Below are 22,565 nucleotides of genomic sequence, written 5' to 3'. Positions count from 1 at the left end.
CGGTCTATCTGCTATCGACCTGGATTTTTTAAAGGATAGTTTTTCCATCTTAGCTAGAATACAAATTTCACAATCTAAAATATTTTCTTTAAAGTGTACGTTATTCAATGACTGCTCAGATTATTTAAGTTCTTTTCGATAATTCAAGCTTGGATGACCTAATCTTAAGTGCCATAATATGCCTTCATCTATTTTTGTTGTTTTCATTTGTTGTATATTACTTTCAGCACTTTTAATGTTATTAAATTCTTCTAGAGCATCAGCAGAAATAAAGTCTAAGATTTTTCTATTAAAAATTTGTTCATCTAGCATAAAGTCTGTGACTTCAGCTTCCAAATTACTTCTATCTTTCTACAAAAGGTTTTCTTTCTGACTCTCCCTCCCAAACTCAGATGGTGTTGATTTATAAGATAGAACATCTAAATTTCCCTCCATTTTTGCAATTTTAAATCACTAGGTACCGTCTGAGATTGTTCGGAAAAATCATTTGAAGAAATAATTTCAGCAGTACAAGAATACGTTGTGTAATCTGGCTTACTATTTTCTATTGCAAATTTCATCTCATAGGTGACATGCTACTTAGGTTTAACATACTTTCCTATCAAACATGTTTCATCTGTTTCTCTGTCAAATATTTCTAATTTTTTATCATCAAGAAATGTTCCTAAATCTGCGTCTGCTAAACGTGTAAGAGAAATTAAATTATTTGCTATATTTTTTGCAGATAATACGTTTATTAATTTTCTTTTTATTAAGTTTTGATGTAAGGTAAAGGTCGCCGATTCCATCTATTTCAATGTCAGCTGATATCTTTCTATTTGCACATTTAATTACCTCGCCTGTGCAATGTTTAAAGTTACTTAAAAACAAACTCTCGTTAATTATGTGCTCAGTAGCACCTGAATCTGCAATAAACGAAATATAATTACCATTATTTGTACATTCAAAATTCCCACATGCTTCACGTGTTTGTGGCTTCAGTTTATTTCCATCCTTTCCGGAGAATGGTCCGTTGAAAGTGGTGAACAGGTGATCAAGCGAACGGTGAAGGGGTTGCTGCATCTTCCTCAGCGCGCGAGCGCGGAGGTAGTGTTCCTGCCCCCTAGGGAGGGTGAAGGAGGGCTCCTCCCGCTCGCGGACCTCGCCGACATCCTGACAATTTGCCATTCATTTAAACTTTTAACATCTAAGGATCGCGGCGTCAGGATGTTGGCGTGGAGCTCACTGAGGGAGACGGTGGCCTTCCGTTTAAAGCGCGATCCTCGCGGTGATGACCTTGCCCAATACCTGTCCGGGAGCGTCGAGGGAGACCTTTTAGGACCTTCGGCGGACATTTCCTCATTGTGGTCGAGGACCCGGAATGCCACCAGAAGAGGAGCCATTACATTTGAAATCCGGTGAGAATGGTGTGGGAAGAGCCAGGAACTCTCCCTGGTGCGTCGGGGTGGCAGTGGCCACCTTGTTAGAATCACAACCTCCAGTAGAGATAAGGTCGTCAGCAGATTGAGGGCGGCGGTGATATCCTGGTACCGTGGGCGTCTCCTTGCGAAGCCAGACCAAGGCAAGGTATACAAGGTTACCTTACGGTCCAGGATAGCGAATCATTTCATGCGGAGTGGTAGAAACACCCGCTTCGCTGATTGGCGCTTTGTCCACCGAGCCCACCTTAGCGTTCTCTCCCTCAATGGGACGAGACGCTGGGAGGACGGTGACAAGCGTTGCCGGCTATGCGAGGATGCGGAAACCATTTCGCATGTTTTGAACCACTGCGGCCCCCACTCTGCTGCACGACAGTTCTAGCACGACGCCATTAGTGAACGCCTCCTCAAGGTAAACCGCGCGCGTGGGGTCGTCCGCGTGAACCAGGCTGTTAAGGATGCGAGCCCTCCTAATAGGCTACTGAGGCCCGATAAGATATGAATAAGAAAAAGAAATTGTTATTAATGATGTATGCCTGCCATTCGAAAATAGAAGGGAGGCCTTAGACAGAGCCAACGAGCACAAAATAAATAAATACACCCCCTTAGCTAATGTCTTGCGTGCTCGTGGCTATGAGACAGTGGTCCTCCCTTTCGTCGTCGGAGCTTTAGGTGCCTGGGACCACAGAAACAAGGAGACATTCAACCCCCTCAAAATCAGTAAATTTTATAGCGCAATGATAAGGCGGTTGATTGTTAGCGATACGATTAGGTAGTCCCGGGACATCTACGTGGAGCATGTGTCCGGTAGCCGACAGTACGAGTGGCGTTACCTTGCCTGACACATAGGCCGAGTTGCGACTAACGCTATTTCTTTTACTTATTTATTATTTATTTATTTATATACTTATTTATATGTTATATTTATACTACTATATACTTATTTTGTTTATCTTTTTTTTCTATCATATACATTTGCTTTTGTTAACGACTCATAACTTTATCTATATTTATATATTTATTTGCTATATTATATTAATTTTATCTTCAATTCTGTACACTTACAAAGCTGATAACTTTATAAATATTAATGTACAACCCGTCGGGGACAATTTTGTATTTCACCCCTTAACCGGGGAAGTTTTTGTAAAAATCTATAAATAAATTTGTTCTTATCAGCTTATTATCTAATACGCAATCCATAGAATTGCCAGAATATTAGCTATATTTTTGTAACTGAGCGGAATTCCGGAGCTTGCTTCGGGTCCGCCGCGGGTTGAGCCAGTATTGCAGTACCGCAGGATTCAGCCCAACAATATTATTCAAAAAATAAAATATTTAATTAGCAAATATTCTGGCCAGATACTCCACTTTGATCTGGACCAAAAGTTTAGTGTCTAAGTGGCGGTAATTCAGAAGTAGCGCCTTAAGTTTTCTTGCGTGCGTGTATAGTGTTTAAGTGCTTATTTATTTTATTTTATTTTTGCGTATGTTATTATTTAATTAATTCTTTTTTCGTTCGTGTCGTCCATTGCCGTAGTTACGTGAAAATTTCATCTCTGTATACATAACTTATTTATTGTGTATATTTCAAATTACAGTAACTACGATAATCCGTTAACGTATGTCAGTCTAATTCTTTGACATTATTGCGAGAATTTATTTATTTATTTATTTGTCTAATCTATTATTTATTTATTTAATTTACTATTTATTTATTAGTTAGGGATAATTATTTATTATTATAAGTGCTTGTAATATCTTATTAAATTAATTTATTAGACATATTCGTTAGTTGAAAAATTGGAGATGGCGCTTTGTACTAATGTTGTGTGCGATCGAGTGCTCGCTATAAAATCGGAATTTTCATGAAGAAACAATCGAAAAGAAATACGTCGACGTGCTCCGCAAAGTGAGAGAACGCCTATACGGCCAGCGCCGCGCGAGGAGGACCCAAAAAAGTTGCAAAAGGAGTTAATTGTCTGTCAGTGTACATCCGTCAATAGTAGGATCCTTGACGTGTTGTATGGCGAAATCGGCGTTGGGCAACCGGGATGTGCTGACAACTACAGATAATATACTGAAGCACCTCGGCGCGGTAATTACGAAATCGAGAAGCTTTCCGAGCAATACCGAACAACTGAAGAAAGAAGATGAAAAGAACAAAAGAAAGCTCACTGAGTATTTTGCGACTTCAAATCCCGCTACTCCGAAGAAAATAAATCGCATATGTAAGCGTACGCGTAGTGAGGAAACGTTACCGACAGACTCTGAAAACCTGTTTTTTTCACCTGTAAAGCGATACAACACAAAACATCTGGATTCTTTTTGCCACGCAGTAGGCAAAGAGCAATGAAAACCTTTCTTAGACAGTCACAACATGGACGGCGAGAACAACTCACCGCCAAAAGCTCTAGCCCCGGAACTTAAAGCTTACCTGGACGCTATGTCAGGGAACATCATCACGACTCTTTCTATGCAACTGCAAGAATTCCAAAAATCAATAGAGAGCATGAAAGCTGATATGGAAAAGCGAGATGAAAGGTTCAGAGCTTTCTAACAGGAAACCAAAGATTTCCAGGACGATACAAGAGCAAGACTCGACAAACTGGAGAAAAGCCCCTGGGAAGACCAATACACCATAGACATGGAACGTAAAATCAAGGTAATAGAAGAAACATCAAGTTCCAATCCATTAACCCCCCTTTACGCGAAAGTATGCAAAAGCGTTCAGGAGGTAGCTACCTGGACAAACGAGATGGAAAAAAATCGTAGGAGAGATAATATCGTGATTAAAGGTCTTCGACCAAAAACCCAGACTTTGTTAACCGAAGTCAACACATTCTTACAAGCCACATTCGGTGTTGAAGACCAGGTGCTCTCAGCGAGAATGGTGTCCAAACCTGGGACTCGCTCCACTGTTGTTGTCCAACTGAAGTCATCCGATATTAAACGTACGATTTTAATACTGAAGAAAGACAAGCTAAACGGAAAAGAAGTATACATCGAGCTAGATCGCACACCAGAAGATCGAAAGATCTTCCTTAGCTTGAGGGCTAGAGCCAAAGAAGCCGAAAAGGCAAGGAAGAGAGCCACGATACGTAATAGAACCATTGAGATTGACGGACAACTATTCCACTGACAGGCTGACTCTAACAATATCCAGCCAGTGGCAAAAAACCAGTCCAAAGGACAGCAGAGAAAAAACCACAAAGGATGCCCCCCCTTCGACCCCAGTATTCCAAGCAATCTTCTGGAACATCTATGAGCTACGAAACCTAGGCACAGCGAGCTTTCCAACAAGACCTGACATTCTAGGCATTTCTGAGACATGGATCTCGCGGAAGATAGCAGCGGCACCGGCGTCTTGGGACAATTACAACTGCGAATATTCAGAAGCAGTCAAAGAATAAAGTACTGGCCATGCGAGTGGTGGTTTTATGGTTTTAAGTCATAAGGATTACGATACGATTTTAATAGGAAAATCAGAAATGTACGTCTTTGCGTGTGTCCGTAAAAGGACTGTAAATTATGTGTTGGGAACAATCTATTGGAGACCGAACTATGACATAAACATTGCGCTAGAATCGTTACAACTAATTTTAGAAATAATTATGACAGACTATAAAAATGTTCCAATTGTAATTGCTGGCGATTTCAACACAAGACTTGGCTTGATCGGTGACCTTGAGGCAGAGGTTGTAGAAAATACTGTGCTTAGTAATCAGAGGAATTCTAAAGATAAAGTAAATTCACGGGGTACAGAACTAGGTAATTTTATGAAAAGTAATGGTTTTATTCTGTTAAATGGCCGAGCGATAAGAGACCTAAAGGGCGAGTATACTTTTGAGAGCCATAACGGTCAAAGTACAATTAATTTATGTTGGATCAATACACAGCTCATGAATATTGTAGAAAATTTTGAGGTTTTGCAAATCGTTACGGGATCGGATCATTTCCCAATTGGAGTGAGTCTGTAACTGCCACTCAACGCTGAAGAGCATGCAAATAAAGAACAGAAAAAAAGTACAAAATATATTAAGCAACCAAAATTTCAATGGGAACCGAGCAAGCTTGCTGAATACCAATACCTATTAAACAATTTAAGAGTACTAGTGGAAGCCTTTACAAACACTGAAAATTTATCAGTGGATGAGCAGAGTAATATTCTATCGACAGCAATTCAAAAGACGGCTCTGAAATCCGGAATGTGGAAGGAAGTAGAAAAATCCAACGTGCGGAAGTTTCATGCCCCTTGGTTCAATAAAGAGATCCTAGACCATAAAAGAAAAGCCCAAAAACTGCTTTGGGAGATTAAAAATTCGGATAGGAATAACAACTTACTGCAAGCCGATAATCTCAAAGCAAAAAAAGAGTACAAACTGTCAATCGCCAATAGAAAAGCTGACAATTACAAAGAATTGAAGAATAGATTTGCTGGGGTAAAGAATTCAAAAGAATTCTGGCAGGCTGTACGTAGATGTAAAACTAACACCTTTACTTCGAACCTGATAGATTTAAAGGAGTGGGAGTTGTTCTATAGGCAAATATTCCCGCCCAGACCTAGCCTACAGGTGATATATGCGAAAGTTGCTGACACGCTGCTAGATTCGGAAATATCGATCCCAGAAATTATCGAGGCTTTGAGAAAATGTAAACCAGGAAAATCTCCAGGTGTGGACACCATAACAGCGCAATTTTACTGCAATTTACCGCGGCCTTGGTTAAACTATATGCAATCACTGTTCAACAATATCATTAATAAGGAACAAATGCCGGAAAAATGGGCGCGCTCAATTCTCAAAAAGGGATGATTCACAAAAACGGATGCAAAAAAGACCCAGGAAATTATAGAGGTATCGTACTTTGTAATATCATATCGAAGATATTCATCCAGGTCTTAGCCAAGAGACTACGTAGTTAGGCTGAAAGCAGAAGTGTGCTGCCGGAATCACAGTGCGGCTTTCGGAATAAACGCAGCTGTATAGATAATATTTATGTCCTACAATCGGCGGTACATTTCCAGTTAAGGCTCAATTAAGGTGCTCTATATGCCCTTTTTGTTGATTTTCGCCGCGCGTTTGATTCAATTAAACATTCGCTTCTTTGGTCAAAGTTACACAAACTGGGGGTCAGCTCGAAATTCATCCGGGTGCTGAGATCGCTTTATGACCACGCTTCCTTTCGCGTAAAGATAAACAGGGAACTATCCAGGCCAATCGATGTTACTGAGGGCGTTCTTCAAGGGGAAATACTAAGTCTAGTGTTATTCGTTCTATTCATCTCCGATATGGAGAATGCCCTTAGAGGAGCTGACTTGGGCGGTATAAGCATTGAGGGAGTGAACGATATAATACTACTGCTATTCGCGGACGATGCTGTAGCTCTGGCTAGAACCCCAGTAACCTTTAGGAAAATCATAACAGTCCTAGAAAAGTATTGTGCTGCAAATGGTCTAGAAGTAAACACGTCGAAGACTGAAGTCGTAAATTTCCACAGAGGAAGCCAAACCTCAAAACTCCTTCGCGTTTAATAAGACCCCCCTCAAGGTCGTAAAGGTATATAAGTACTTAGGCGTTCAGTTTTCCTCTTCCGGATTGGGTAGAACAGCGAGAGAGTCAGCGGACCGAAATGCAAATATGGCGATAGGCACAACGTTGCAAATACTGGGCAAATCCAAGGCGGACTTGTGGAAGGGGCGTATAAAACTGTACAATAGCCTGATTGCTTCGACATTTCTATATTCGGCTCATATTTATGGGTTAAGATATTTGAACGAAATGGAAACAGTACAGACGAATTACTTCAGAAGGGTCCTGATACTGCTGAGATGTACACCTAATGGATTGTTACGTTTAGAATTAGGCCTCGTAAAAGTGGCGTTACAAGTTTTCCAATATGCATGGAAATGGGCAAGCAAATTATTACAAATGGATCAACGCAGACTCCCACGACTCTGCTTGTTACGCCAGATACGCCTATTTGAAAACGATAATACGATAAACGTAAAATACAATTGGGTAGCCCAATTCAACAATATGCTAGAGCCTTACTTACATGTGGGAAAATTTGAACCAAGAGTATTGGCAAGAAAAGGAAAGTTATGTATGCGAAAAGTTTGCACAGTTACTGAGGGCTCAGGATCTCAAAAAATGCCTCAGCACAGAATCTTTAACATGCAGAGTGTTAAGAGTAACCCAAGGTACGGCTGCTAAGTACTTATATAACCGAAATATGTTCCACGCTGCAAAGATCTTAGCGCAACTAAGACTTTCTACTATCTATGTATTAAGATTTTCGTACAAGAGCGAATTATATTTAATCGACCAAAGAGTGTTGTGCTCTATTTGCAATTTAAAAGTTAATGAAAAAGCCAGCCACTTTTTATTCGAGTGCTCTACTTACCGTAGCATGCGAGAACATTACCTGGAGAGCATCATAAAGAACTCTGCGAACTCTTTAGTGACACTTTGTAATTTAACAGAAACTAGAGACTTTAAGGCTTTTTATACATATGTTGTGAATGCGTTAATGTTAAGGGCTTTTATCATGAACGAATAATATACCCTCTTGCAATCTGACCGTCAAATACGCGCGCAAAACTTTGTGAATTTAAACATTTCTATTTATAGAACATGCATGAATGTACAAAGAACTCACTCTGCTACGAGTATGTAACTTAAAAGCAAAATAAACGAATTGAATTAAATTGATATTCGTTAGTTGAAGCATTCTCGCAAGGACGTCAAAGTACCTTTATTCTATATATTTAATTTATTTAATTTATCTATCATTTATTTTTATATTTGTTTTAAACTATTTTAATTAAATTAGTTAAAATGGGTTTTAAACAAATACCTACCGGGTGATTGAAAATGTCTTACTCGTAAGCTAGGGGTAACTAAATTAATTATTTATTTATTTCATTTTATTTTTTTTATTTCATTTAAATAATTTATTTTGTAATATATATTATTTCTGACAATCGTAAGATATTTTAAATCCCCCCTTAAACTAGATTGACATACGATCATCAGTATTTACTCGTCCTTGCGAAGATTCGAAATTACCCTTGACCTTGTCTATCCCAACTTTCTCCTATCCTTTGTTTTCCTTTTAAACTTTAAATCCCTAACGTTTACGGATTTATCTGTCAACGTTGTTCCTTCCCCTTTCCTTCCCCATCCTTATTCGAATCTTCGCAACGTGCTAATTTATTTCGTTAATTTTTTCCGTAATCGTTTAATTTATTTTGTAGCGGACGCGTATCTGCAGTCACGCCTCTACAGATCACTCATACAACTACACTCAGAGGATAAAACAGACTAACAACACATAAAACAAAAGAGAACAATAGCTAATGGTAATATACACGCTACACAACGCAACAACGCATCGCATTCACCACGTGTTCCCAAACTTATCTCAACTATTCATTGTACATATTTGATAGAGTTTTATTAATAAAGTTTTTCTTTATACGTTAACCATTTTGTATATCTTTATCTCGTGGTATAAATAAGAAGAGATACCACAATTTTAATACACGCTGCGCCACATCGCGTCACTTAGCCACAGTTCGAAAAGGCAAGGAAGGCGGCCTTTGTACCGACAGGGTAATTGCTCGCTTACCGGCGCACACCGGTTATCCTTAGCGACGCCGTGAGCGATTCCAGTTTTATCGACGAACGATATTACTTCAAATTAAAACTTTTATTTACCGACAGTGGCCACTTCAGGCCACTAATATATATTTTAAATTTTCTTTTCTTATCCTTTCCTCGCAGACCGGGCTTTCCTCTCACCCAAATTTATTTCATTTATTAACTTAATCATTTATTTTAATTTTTTTAAACTTATTTATGTTATTTACCTCGTTTATTATTTATTTATCTATTTATTTATTTTATTATTTATTATTTATTTAGTATATTTATTTAACTTTATTTTAAATTATGACATCGCTCACGGCGGCCCAAGTCGGTGCAGAGGACGCTAGGGAAATAATTATTCATAACCCTACCGTCACAAAGCTCCGGTGTGAGCTCTGTCCTGCCGAAAATGTAGGTAGGATGCACCGCGATGGTCGTCAAGATAGGATCTTTACAGGGGGGAAGGCATAAAGATTACGTTAAACACCTAAAATTAAATCATAAAACAATAAATTATAAAATAATTCATAAATGTGCAGAGTGTAAATAGATTAACGACGAGGTATATGCCCGTCGCTAAGTAACCATGCATCATGAAAAGATGCGTTTGCATCCGCCCCACCACCACACGAAATGCGCAAGTTCCTCCACGTACGCCCACACTACTCACGCGTATAGCCTCTCCATCTTTAAACTCGGACTCCGTGGAGTCATTCGCCAACGTCGTGAGAAGACGGGTGACGAGATCGCAGTCAAGGGCCCCCCGAACTCAATCTTAAAGGGGGATCCCACAACCTGCTACTTCCTCTCCACAACAACCACCAGCCTTAGAGCCCCTCCAGGAGAAAAAAGCACGGAGACGGGTGACAAGGTCACAATTTAGGGGTCCCCACACACCATCATTAAGGAGGACCCAGTCACTTGCCCATCCTTCCTAAACACGAGCAACAGCGCTGGAGCCCCTCCAGGAAGAGGGTAAAAGAACCGTAGGCCCACCCCTTCCCTCGCCGCTGAATCCACCTCAAACTGCAGCCAGGAGGATTTTTTAGGGGGACCCTCTGCCTACGTCAGATGGGAGCCCAGAGAAAGGTGTTGTACTCTCCACCGTTGACACTAGAGCAGGAGGTGGCTACGAGCTGCGCTCTGACGACACAGACAACAACATCCACCACCATCGCCACCTTTACGGGCTCCCCTCCTATCTACAAGGGCCTCCCCCCACAACATTAGAGAAGTCCCACAGCACGGCCGCTAACACCACCTGTGCTGCTGCAAACACAACCCCAGCGGCCCCTAATACCACCAGAGCGGCTGCCAACACAAACTCAAAGGCCACAAACGCCACCAAAGCGGCCGCAGACGCCACCGGAGCAGGGGATAGCAAGTGCTTCGCGGAGGGGAAAAGATCCTCAGGGGCGGACTTCGCCTCCTTTAAGGAAGGAGGAGCAAGAAGAGGATTAAATGCTGGTGAGGATTGTAGAAGAAGTGGAGAGGCAATAAGAGGAAGAAGTGGAGCGCCGACGTCCCCCGGGTCCGAATGAAACCTCGAGATACCCGCTGGAAACCGTCCTTGCCCTGGGGGTGATTCCCCTCATAGTCCCACACAGCAACCCGCACCTCTCACACACAATCCCTACCTCTCCCTCCCCACAGATGATTCCGGAGGGATACCGAAACCATCGGCGGGGGGCCAAAAGGGAGGTGGTTTCGGGCCCGCCTATGGCATGTTCTATTAACCGTGGGTTGATCCGAGACCACTTCCTGGAGATCCAACGAATAAGAGAATCTAGGGGCGAAAAACCCGACGTACTCGTACAGCATCCCTAAGATCCAGATCTTTATGTGGCCCTGACTACTTCCCTAGGAAGGTTGGAGGTCTCTGCCAGGCTCAAGAAGATAAAGAACTCATCCCCTGGGCCTGATCAGGTCCTTTATTCTAACCTTCGACAAGCGGACCCAGGATGCTAAATCTTAACATCACTATTCAATGCCATCTTGACGCTGTGTGCTGTCCCTGACTCCTGGAAGGCGTCCATATCCATTCTTCTTCCCAAGAAAGACAACCTGGACTCCCTGGACAGCTGTCGCCCGATAGCAATGGGGGATACAACCCCAAAGCTATTCGCAGCGCAAGTTGCCCATCACCTAACCGTCTACGCACAGAAGGGAAGGAAGCTCAGCTTCCCTTCATGGCGGGAGGTCAAAATAGTCTTCATCCCAAAAACGGGAAAAGAAACATATGACCAAGCCAAGGCTTTTAGGCCCATCATCTTGACGTCTTTCCTGCTGAAAACGATAGAGAGACTCGTTAACAGGTTTATAAGGGATAAAGCGCTGGCGAGGATGCCGGTGCAGCCATCGCAACACGCTTACCAAGCGGGAAAGTCTGTCGAGACTGCTTTGTTTGCGAGATCAATGGTGCCCTCTACAGGAAAGTAGCCACTTTATGTGTGTTTCTTGACGTTGAAGGAGCGTTCGATAACACCTCTTTCGACGCTATATGCGAAGCAGCGAGGGACTTCCACATCGACGACACTATCGTCCAGTTGTTGGACTTCATGTTCCGCTTACGCGTCAAAACTGCTAGCCTTAGCGGGACGGACATCAGGGCGAACGTCGGCAGAGGGTGCCCTCAGAGTGAAGTTACCTCCCTACTGATGTGGCTCATTGTTTTCGACAGGCTCCTGAGCAGGTTTGGGGAGCTGGCGGTTAAAGCAGTTGGGTTTGCCGATGACGTTTGACGTTTGCATAGCGGTCACCAGCAACCACCCGGCCACGATGACGAGCAAGATGCAAAGAGCGCTCGGCGTCGTTCAGGATTGGTGCACGTCGATGTCTTTGAGAGTGAACCCGAATAAGACTGAGATGGTGCTCTTTACAAGGAAGAGGCATTTCCACATAAGGCCTCCCTCAATATTTGGAACTGAGCTGACGTTCTCCCGGGAAGTTCGCTACCTAGGGATGACGCTTGATAGCAAGCTCAGTTGGAAAAGTTAAGTCGACAACCAGGCCAAGAAGGCTATTAATACCTTTTGGGCCTGCAAGATGTTTGGAAAGACGGGGGGGGGGTTAAAACCAAGGATGATTAGGTGGATTTACACCGCCATACTGGACCCCCACAGAAGTACGCCTCCCTAGTTTGGTGGCCCAGCGTCGAGCGGGCTTAAAATAAGAAAGCGTTATACAGGGTCTACAGGCTAACAGGCTCAACATCTTCCCTCCGCACATTGCAGCGGAGGAGAGGGCTAGAAGAGCAGCCTTCAGGCTGCTGGTCAGTGAGGGCTTAAAGCGAGTTACCTACGGGTACGCGTCGACCTTGGAAAGAACGAGGAAGAGACTTCGAGAAAGTCCACCGCCTTGGGGACGACTGGTGCCCAAAGGAGTACCATTTCCAGCACAACTATGAGGTCCTCTTCCCAGAAAGACAGTAATGGGCAGCGGACTCAAATCATCTATTGGCACCCGCGAGGCCCGTCTGGTATACGGATGGGGATAAAGCAAGTTCCAACGCAGGAGCAGGGGTCTAGTCTGAAGGGCCTAGGACTGAGCTGTCCTACACACTAACTGCTACCGCCTTTGTTCTCCAGACGGAACTGTCTGCCATTCGGACCTGTGCCCACAGTATCCTAAAAAGGAGGTACTATGGCAAACATATCTACATCTGTAGTGACAGCCACACTACGCTTAGACTTGTACACAAAACCGTGGTCAAGTCAGGGCTGGTGAAGGACTGTGTCGACTTGTTGACACGGCTAGGCAGTCTCAACAGAGTAAAGTTGCTCTGAGTGCCGGGTCACAGTAGCGTTCAGGGCAACGAAAGGGCGCACAAGCTTGCCAGACTTGGAGCTTAACGGCACGATCCAGCAAATCGGTGCCATATCAGTGTGTCATGGGAGCTTATGCGGAGGAGGACTAAGAAGTGGGCCACGGACCGCTTCAGGGATCTTTAGGTGCAAGGCCCTAGACCGAGGCACACGAAGGCTCTGTTCTCAGGGCCCTCAGAAAAGCTAGGTACAGAGTTAATCAGCCTAGACCGAGCCCAATTAAGGCTGGTTGTGGGATTGGTCACCGGACACTGGCACTTTGGAAAGCACCTTACGCGACTGGGCCTTGCACAAGACCCGATCTGCGGTAGGTGCAGCGAAGGGGAGGATACTCCCCTCCATCTCATAACTCAATGCGTTAAGCTCGCGGACGTCAGAAATGAAAGATGATATTCTTGAAACCACCGCCAACAACTTCGACCTAGTGGGCTCAGGGGCGGCAAAACTGCTGCGCTTTGCAAAGCAGTCAGGGCTACCCACGGGACCGCAACGATCATAGGTTTTTCTCCGCAAAGGTCCCGGGCACAATGGTCCAGAGACTGAGCGCCCGGGTTAACAAACCTCAAGAAAAAAAAAAAAACTACGGCAACCCGTTTACGTGTCAATCTAATCGACGTAATTACGAGAATTTATTTATTTAGTTGATTTATTTATTTAATTTATTCATTGATTAACACTAATTAATTTTATTAATAAGGGCTTTCTCTGCTTTTTACCCCTACTTCGCCTACAAGCCGTACAGTCCCTTTGTACAGGGCGCTGGTACGCCCTCGCTCTGTCTGTATCCGGTCTAGCTCTGGGCTAGTTGTGCAGTACATTACTTTTCACTGTATCTTATAATAAATATTACATCTTCCTTTTTCTATCATAACTCTGCGTTATTATTTGTCAGCCCTACCTTAACAACTACACTAAGATTGCCAAAGTATAAAAAATAGAATCTAAAGAGAAAGTTTTTGATTGTTCAGTTTACTGCGTAAATGAAACGGAAAATATAAATGAAAAAAGAGTGAAGGTGATCAGATGTGATAATAGTAAAGAAAATATAAATAAAAGAATGTTTCAATTTGCGAATGAAAATTGTATCTGGGTAAATAAGTATCCAGCGTATGAGCATGAGTTAAATGGAACAGCGGAAAGGTTTAACACGTTCGCGACGGGAGCTGAATTTACCAGCCGCACCGTAGGTCGGAGCTGCTTTTCGTACTCAACCCCATCGGGCGGGCTGAGCCCCTGGTGGTACATGTACCTTGCCTCATTAGAGCAATTAACATGTTTGCAACGGGCCAATACCATGCTATTTGCTTTACAAAATTCTCAAATAAATCATCATCATCATCGCCTTTTCAGAGACCTCGTAAAAATAATTAGGTTACAGAAGCTATGTTAGAGATTTTTAATTACATCGAAAAAAATATCGATTCACAATTTATACTAAAAGAGCTTAAAACTATCATTAAAAAACTACAACAGAAGTACTTAACCGATATAATTGTTACGAAGAAGTTGGAGCTTTTACAATCATTTCTTTTCTTGATGCAAACGCCAATATTCTATCAAACGCATAATACGGTAGTAAAATATTAGATCCCGAAGCAGAAAGGCTAAGAATTGTTGAAGCTGCAGCAGCTATTATTAGAGAAGATATCCGATCATCTATAGTTAAAACAAAATCTTATCCACCTCCCAGTAAAATGTTGGATGATATTAATCAAGAAATTCCAAAAACCTTATTGCATTTCTTAGATAAAGTCATTGTCAAAATCAGGAAAGGAAAAATAGATCATTTAAAAAAAATGTACTTTAATAAGCCATGCAATAATGGCTGCCATACAGGAACGTTCTTTTTCATCACAGCTCCTATTAGGCCTTTCTGTATTTCTTCACAGAAGATATGGATCTAAAAGACTATTAGATATTTTATCTAGTTTGGGATTTGCAGCTTTTTATAATAATACTGTACAGTATGAAATTTCAGCAGTTTATAACCCACAGCTTCGTATTTTATCATCAAAGTCAGGTGCACTTGTACAATATGTTAGAGACAATGCCGATATAAATGTCTATACTCTTGATGGTAACAATACTCTTCATTTTATCGGGATGATTAAGATAGCAGCTCCAAGAAATGCAGTTCTCTACGATGAACGGATACAAAAATGCACAACCAAACCAAGTGCAAAAGAGTTTGCAGCAATATCACATGTATCTTTACAAGTTTATGAAAAACCAGTCGTACCTGGATACAGTAAAGTTCAAGTTGAAGATCTACATGATGATTAAGCATTCTCAGAAAAATACTTTAACGGAGTTGATTTTTTGTGGTATATGTAAAGTAGAGGGATATTGCATCGTTGCCAGGGCTGAATGGTTATCTTGAACAGCTAACTAAAAATGACAAGAATTTTTCAACATCTCAGAGTATAGTTTTTCCTTTTATTGATCATCCTGCCAGTAACGTAGACACAATTTACACAACTTTACATTGTACTCTCGATATTGCCAAGTCACATAGACAAAAGGCGTGTGTAATTACTTTTGATCAACCGCTCTCTACTAAAGTACGTAAAATGGTAGCTGCGTCAGAAGCTAACTCAAACTTATGTAAAGTAGTTGCAAATTAGGAGGATTTCATATGCTTATGTCCTTTCTTGGAAGCAGAGGATACATAATGGACAGAAGTGGACTCAAGGAAGCTCTCGGTAAAATATATACAACGAGTTCTGTTGACAAAATGCTGAGTGGTCACGCTTATTCAAGAAGCATTAGAGGCCATACATTATTACAACTTGCATTATCAATGATAATTTTTAAAGACATGAAGATTGAAGATGATATGTTGGATGCGTTAATACAGCAAATCACTTCTCGAGATGTTTTCTACGAAAATGTAGAAGGGTGTATAGGTAGCTCTAACCTTCTTCCTTTGATATTTCTGAACAAACTAGATAAATTAAAAGCTCGAGGTCAAACACCACAATTGTGGGTGCAATATTTCGAAATAGTTACTATAGCACTTGATTTTGTTTGCGCTGAAAGACTTGGGCTTTTAAAAGAACATCTTGATGCAGGGCACAAAAAGCTGCTATATTTTCACGTTAGTGGTCATTTCTTATATGCAAAATCTGCCCACTTATATCTGCAAGATATGCTAAAATTGGAAGAAACTATGGATAAACAAACTTTTGAGAACTTCCAAAATGGATTCTTCACGGTGAAACGAACAGAAAAATTCAATAAAGGTACATGAAAAGATATGGTGATTGAACAGAGTCTCATGAAATCAATGAAAACAGAAGGAGGAGTATCTTGTGGTCGAAGTACGCAAGAAAGTGTTTTGTGTAAATAGGTATATGCTTTGTACACCACAAAAACTATTTGTGAGGAAATGGAGAAGTACTTTAATATTTCCTTGGACTCGACAGATCAACACGTAGATTCCAGAGATTCAAGAGTAAAAAGAGACAATATTGACGTAAATAATCTAGTTTAATAGTTTAAACTTCATGATCCTTTTCCAAATACCACATAGTTAATATCGTTAGCTTCTGGAGTGGTTGGAAATAAGCAAATTATTTGTCACAGAGTTAACAAGATTGGAATTAAGTTAATGACGAAGATCATTGGCTTAAAATTTCATGAAATAAAATTTAAACGCTCTGAAAAAGTAATGCTGCTTTTAATTGTTAACAAATCTGTAATAATCATTGATTGTAAAGTTTCAGTGGATCCATTATTACTCTTCCACAAAATTACTGTCAGCAAACAATTTAAAAGTAATCTTGAAGAATATCTTCAATATGAATTGAGTTCGTATCCAACAGCACTATTTGATAATGATGACATGAGAAAAACCACAAAATCGTCATTATATGACAATATGACGCCAATCGATTTTGTTCCTAATGAAAACAATTTAAGGTTCACTATTGATGGCGGGTTGTATGGAGTAGAGAAGATACTTTTTCTATTATTTTAGATAAATATGTAAAGTATTTAAAGACGCATTACAGTTCAAAAATTATTGTTGCATTTGACGGATATTTAGACTACAGTAAGAACATAGAAGCAATGGAGCAGCTGTGAAAAACTGCTACAATTTCAAAATCATATGAAGTTTGTTCCGACAAAACATTGGTTGTACCAATTACGCAAAAAAAATTATTATCAATTCGAAGTAAAAAAAAAGCTCATTATTATGCTAATTAAAAAATTACAAGCTGTAAATATTTCTACCTAACAGGCCAGAGATGATGCGGATGTACTTATTATTGTAACAGCAATTAAAGAATCAAAACCTGAAAAAACTGCAGTTATAATAAGAGAAAATATTGTTTTACTTGTCATTTTAATTGGGCGTACACTGTCTCATCAACAAGAAATTATCATTTAAAAAGTCGACAAATGAAATGTAAAAACAAAAATATATTCTTCCAAAAGTTTTGATAAGTATCCTCGTTCAAAAAAAACACATTCTGTTTCTCCACGCATAAAGTGGCTATGATACGACTTCTACGTTTTTTCAAAAAGGGAAAAAATCGTTTTTAAAAGCATTTGAGAAACTGCCGAATTTGGATCAACTTGCAGCAGCATTTGAAGAAGAAAACTGTCCTGCTCAAAGATTATTTTAGAATGGAATTCAAATCTTGTTGGCAGTCTAAAATGCTCCAAAATCTGTGGACGGTATCGATCATCTTCGTTATGCACAATACGTCAAGTCTACAAAACTGAATAAACCTGTGCAGTTATAAGATATATCACCAACAAATGCAGCTGCTCACCAACATTTCAATCGTGTTTATTATCAAGTTCAAACTTGGTTAGGTCATGATTTGGAGCCCCAGGAATAAGGTTGCACAATGCGTAAATAGACCACGGGCAGGCCGACCGAAAATATTATCAATGAAGAAGCAGCGCGATATCATTAAACAAATTGGAAAAAATCCATTTATAAGTGCTCATAGATTGTTCGTTGATGTCGCAACATACTAGGGAAAGACAGTGAATCCACAAACAATTCGAAACGTTATACATTCAGCTGACATATACGGCAGAACCGCCAGAAAGAAGCCGTTCATCAATGAAGTGAATGGACAAAAATAGCTTAGATTTGCAAAAGTGTACTTTTTTTCATCTGATTTTCCATATATTTTCCATCCATTTCTTTCCCTTTGATCCTAATAAATTAAACTCACTTTCATCAGAAAATATGACATTTTTCCCAAATTCTATGTCTTTATTTGCGTACACTGATTTTACAATGATTTGATTGATAATAAAATACAGCTCCAGAATCAGAGTCAACCATCATTTTCTGGTCCCATGCAACTAACTGTGCACCACGAATGCCAGTAGTTACTTACGTCAAAGGTCAAGCACATCTCTCTATTAGCAACTAAGCCACCGATGTGGATTTTTCTTAAAGATCTTTCCCAAAAGCTTATTTATGTACATTGAACTATGTACGAATGAAAGAATAGAAATGGAGAATAAAGCATTGAAGGAAAAGGAAGCAAATTTAGCATCATAGAGTTGAAACGCTACAGACAAAATACATCACATGACCGACAAATTGGAAATCATGACAGTAGTTGGGATATTGTTGATCATGAGCTACAACCGGGTACCTCAAATCGCTCTCTATTGGTCCCACAGTTGTTCGCTGGAAAATACAGCTATTCAAAAAGCGATGAGTAGGGATCGCTTTTTTTTTTGATTTCGAAATTATATTTCACTTCCCCGGAGAAACCAGCAGATGCTTCGAAATTATACTATATTGAAGAATTAGTTTCCTGCTTGAAGTATACTTTTTTGAAAAGTTTCACTGACAGCACAAGGCAGTCAATAGACGAGTCAATGGTCAAATTCAACGAAAAGAAGCTGCCTAAAACAGTACCAACCCATGAAACCAGTAAAGAGAGGTATTAAAATTTGGGAGCACTGCGATTCTAAGACTGAATACTTATACGACTTTAGCATTTATACTGGGAAAGAATCTTCAGTGACTGAAGGTACTGTAGGAGAACATGTTTTAAAAATGCCTATTTCTACAGTGAAGAATCCCTAAATCGTTCTCTATTTAGACCGATTCCTCACTTCGGTGAATGTGATGTACACTCTACCCCATGGATGTGTCGGCATCTACATGGAAGGACGAAAAAATACACCAAAATTTCCGACTGCGAGAAGACGAAAAGTACAGTGAGGTGATTCGGTTTTTTAAAATACAAAAGAAGGAATAATTGCTGTCAAATGGATGGACACGAAGAAAATTTTTGTCATGTCGAATTTTCATGGCAATGAATAAACTACTACGGTTAGAGCTCTAAAAGATAGATCTAAGAAGTTCTCCTGACCGTCAATGGTAGCGTTTTACAACAAGCTCATTGGTGGAGTTGACCTCTTTGACTAATTGGGAACATGCCACGAGGTTGATCGTAAATTCAACAAGTGGTGAAAAAAGGTATTCTACAGATTACTGATGACCTCGATTGTTAATGCCCATATTGTTCATTAAGACGTTACTGAACAAAGACATCCCTTACTACCATTCATCGTCACTGCTGCTGAAAGTCTCCTGATATTTAAAAATGCAAGCAAGGAAGTCAATAAACGAAGGCACTCTTCCTTTAAAACTATGTCATCGTTATCATCAAAAGCGATATTTTTCAATATTAAAAACCATTTTTCAATTCAGGGAAAAACGCGCAGAAGATGTGCATAGTGCGTAAAAATGAAGAAAGAGGCACGCACAAAAATAGTGTGCACCTCTTGCAATGTATTATAGCATTGTGCAAGAACTGTTTCCAGCCGTACCACACACTCAAGAAACCAAGACTTTAGATACTGTTGCTCCTCTACTGTTTTCAATTTTTTAAATTTCTTACCGTTCTTATTTTATAACTGTTAATTTTAAAAAATGTTTATAAATACATATGTTAATAAAAATGTTAACGCAAATGTACATGAAAATATTAATAAAAAAAAACGTTACCTAAAATAATCATCAAAATGTTAAGTAAAATGTCAATAAAAATGAGCTATTGACTCTAGGATTACGGCCGAGATATACCCTGTCCCGGGATACAGATACTTTCGGCTTACAACGGGACATATGCTGTTCCATTAATGATGAAGCTTGTAAAATCATTGTTGTTGATAATGCGCTGTTACGGGGACGTTTATGCGTCTCCAAGACTTTCCACCTTTTAGGCATAAATGTTATTTTATCTAAAAAATCGCTTGGAGGAAAAATAACTGATCCCGGTAATGGGGCGAACTCGGACCGATTTTTCGCCGTATTGAAAGGGTTAAAGTAAGACCAGATTTAAAGCATTTACGTATGTACGGAAGTAAAGTTTTTGTGAGAAAGCCAGAACAAAAAAGAATGTCAAAATAGGATAAAAAGTCTGAAATTGATATTTTGATAAGTTATAGAGATTTTGGCTATAGGGTATTATTAAATGGTAAAATTGTAGTCGCCAGAAATGTTGAAGTAGAGGAAAAAAACGTAAAGTATATTGGACTGTTTAATGAGAGTGAGAATAATAGTGAAAATGAAAAATTAGAGGACAGTAAGTGCGAGGATATAAAGAACGATGATAATAATATGAGTAAAATAGAAATACCTTTGAGGTCAAGAAGAACAAAGAAGAGTCCAATAAGATACCCAGAAAACAAAGAAAAAAGAATAGAAACTAATAATATATTTGTGAACTTTTGTAGAGTAGATGTACCTAAATACTTTGAGAAGGCAATTAACAGTATTAAAAACAAAAAAAATTAGATAGTGGTATGTTGAGATGGGTGGAAACAAAGAAATCTAATCGAAACTAACAACTTGGAAAAGGCATAATTCTTTCGTTTTTGTATAATGTATGTACATTTATATTGCCACAGTAAACGTTGTAACGATTTGTTTTGTTTACTGTTCGCAGCGTTAACTTGAAGGAGAAATACGTTAGAGAAAAGAGAGTACAACATTCTGAGTAAAAATACGAGCGTGTAATAATAGTATATTACTCACTTAGGAGGTAAAGTAAGAAATGTCTCAGAGTACATGTAATTGGTGGCCGAGGCGAAGCCGAGGTCAACAAACATGTGCTCTGAGGCTCTCTTATTTACTGCCCATGGTGAGTATACATTTTTTCTGCTCGACGTAGGCGGAAAGCGGCAACTTCGTTTTGAACAGCAAGAGAAAAGTTGACGCTTTTCGCCTGGAGGGAAGAAAAAATATAATTCCAAATATAAAATAACCGATGTGTGTTTTCATTTAAGTCAAGTGATTCAAAAAAAAAAAAAAGGAAGAAATAGAAAAAAAAAATAAAGCGAACAATGAAATGTTAATTTTTATATAGCTAGCAAAGTAAAACTAAGTGTATCTCTATAAGATCATTATTCAAATTTAGAATGTTTAAATGTATAAAGAAAATACGTAAAATTCAAAGTAATGTATAATGTTATATAGATTGTTGACTGATATTGTACAGTATAAATTCAAGGAGGCATGTTGGAATATATGAATATGATACTGTACAGTACCAATAGTATGAGAGAGTGAGAGAGAGTGTGTTATAGATAGCAAAGGTACTTAGATGTGTTGGTCTAGCCTGTAAGAGTGTAATAAACAGATATAGAAATAAAGATATAGAAAACCAAACAGAAATTATTCATATTATTTTTTTTCAACAATGATTATAAAAGAAATATATTTATTAGAAGCTATTTAATGACTTACGATGATCTATATCACTATTTCTAGCAGTGCACATATTATTACGTTCATTAGAAATATAATTCTGTACATTCAATCTAACGCCTTTTGACGTACACGATATGCACGAAAGCATTCTGTTGAACTCTTTAGAACTTCCATAATTTTTTTTCCTGTTTATTTTCACACTTTTTGGTTTTCGTTTACGGCATACTTTGTATTACTAAACAGATATATAAAATATAAAGTCTTCGGCGACAAAACAGCCACGATACTAAGTGTTATGGCCGAAATTCCTCAACTAAGAGTCCTCCGGCAATTGGTTTATACTATGAAGAGGAGAATAAAGGGTTAGGTTAAGGTGTAAAATAAAACACGTGATTGAGCCAACCAAAGAAACAATGCCTTTTTTATTGGCTCGTCAGGGAAAAGCCTTGCGGCATAAAAACCCTGGATGAATACTTGATTATACAATAAGAAGATACCACGTGGTGTTACCACGAGGGGAAATACCGTCGATGTGAAATATATATATATTGGAAAGATCTCACCTCTCGCACTCCGCCAATATCGCGATCACAACCTTAAGGGTTGTGATGTGGAATGGGCTCACTTTCACGAGTCTTGAAGATTAGGATATTCTCTTCGTTGTCCTTTGTGAATTCTTGAAGCCTCTATAATCCCTGAAGATGTGTAGTCGTAGGCGTCCGGTGAAGAATAGCAAGAATGCCCCCTTTGTACTGTCCCAGCAGGACGTACGTACTAGGGCTATCAGAAGTGGGGATGCGAGAGGCGGGGGTAGCTAGAGAAGCGCTTCAATAGTTACTGGTGGTTGATCGATGCTCACAGTAAGTATCGATCTAGAATCCTAATCGATGGAAGCGGATGCGCGCGAGTTTCGAATACCGCTAATCACCGTACGATCCTTTCGGATCGTACACTAAATAAAAAGAGAAAA

At 39.7% G+C, this 22,565-nt stretch overlaps 1 pseudogene; it reads left to right on the top strand.

Moving 5' to 3' along the window:
• Positions 1-2,555: 2,555 nt before the first annotated feature.
• LOC149031872 (U2 spliceosomal RNA) lies at positions 2,556-2,736 on the top strand (annotated as a pseudogene).
• Positions 2,737-22,565: the final 19,829 nt, after the last annotated feature.

The sequence above is a fragment of the Polistes dominula genome, unplaced genomic scaffold (genome assembly GCF_049000335.1).
Source record: "Polistes dominula isolate Pdom_NZ unplaced genomic scaffold, Pdom_raw_medaka contig_83, whole genome shotgun sequence".
NCBI lineage: Eukaryota > Metazoa > Arthropoda > Insecta > Hymenoptera > Vespidae > Polistes > Polistes dominula.
This window is presented reverse-complemented; position numbering and strand designations above follow the sequence as displayed.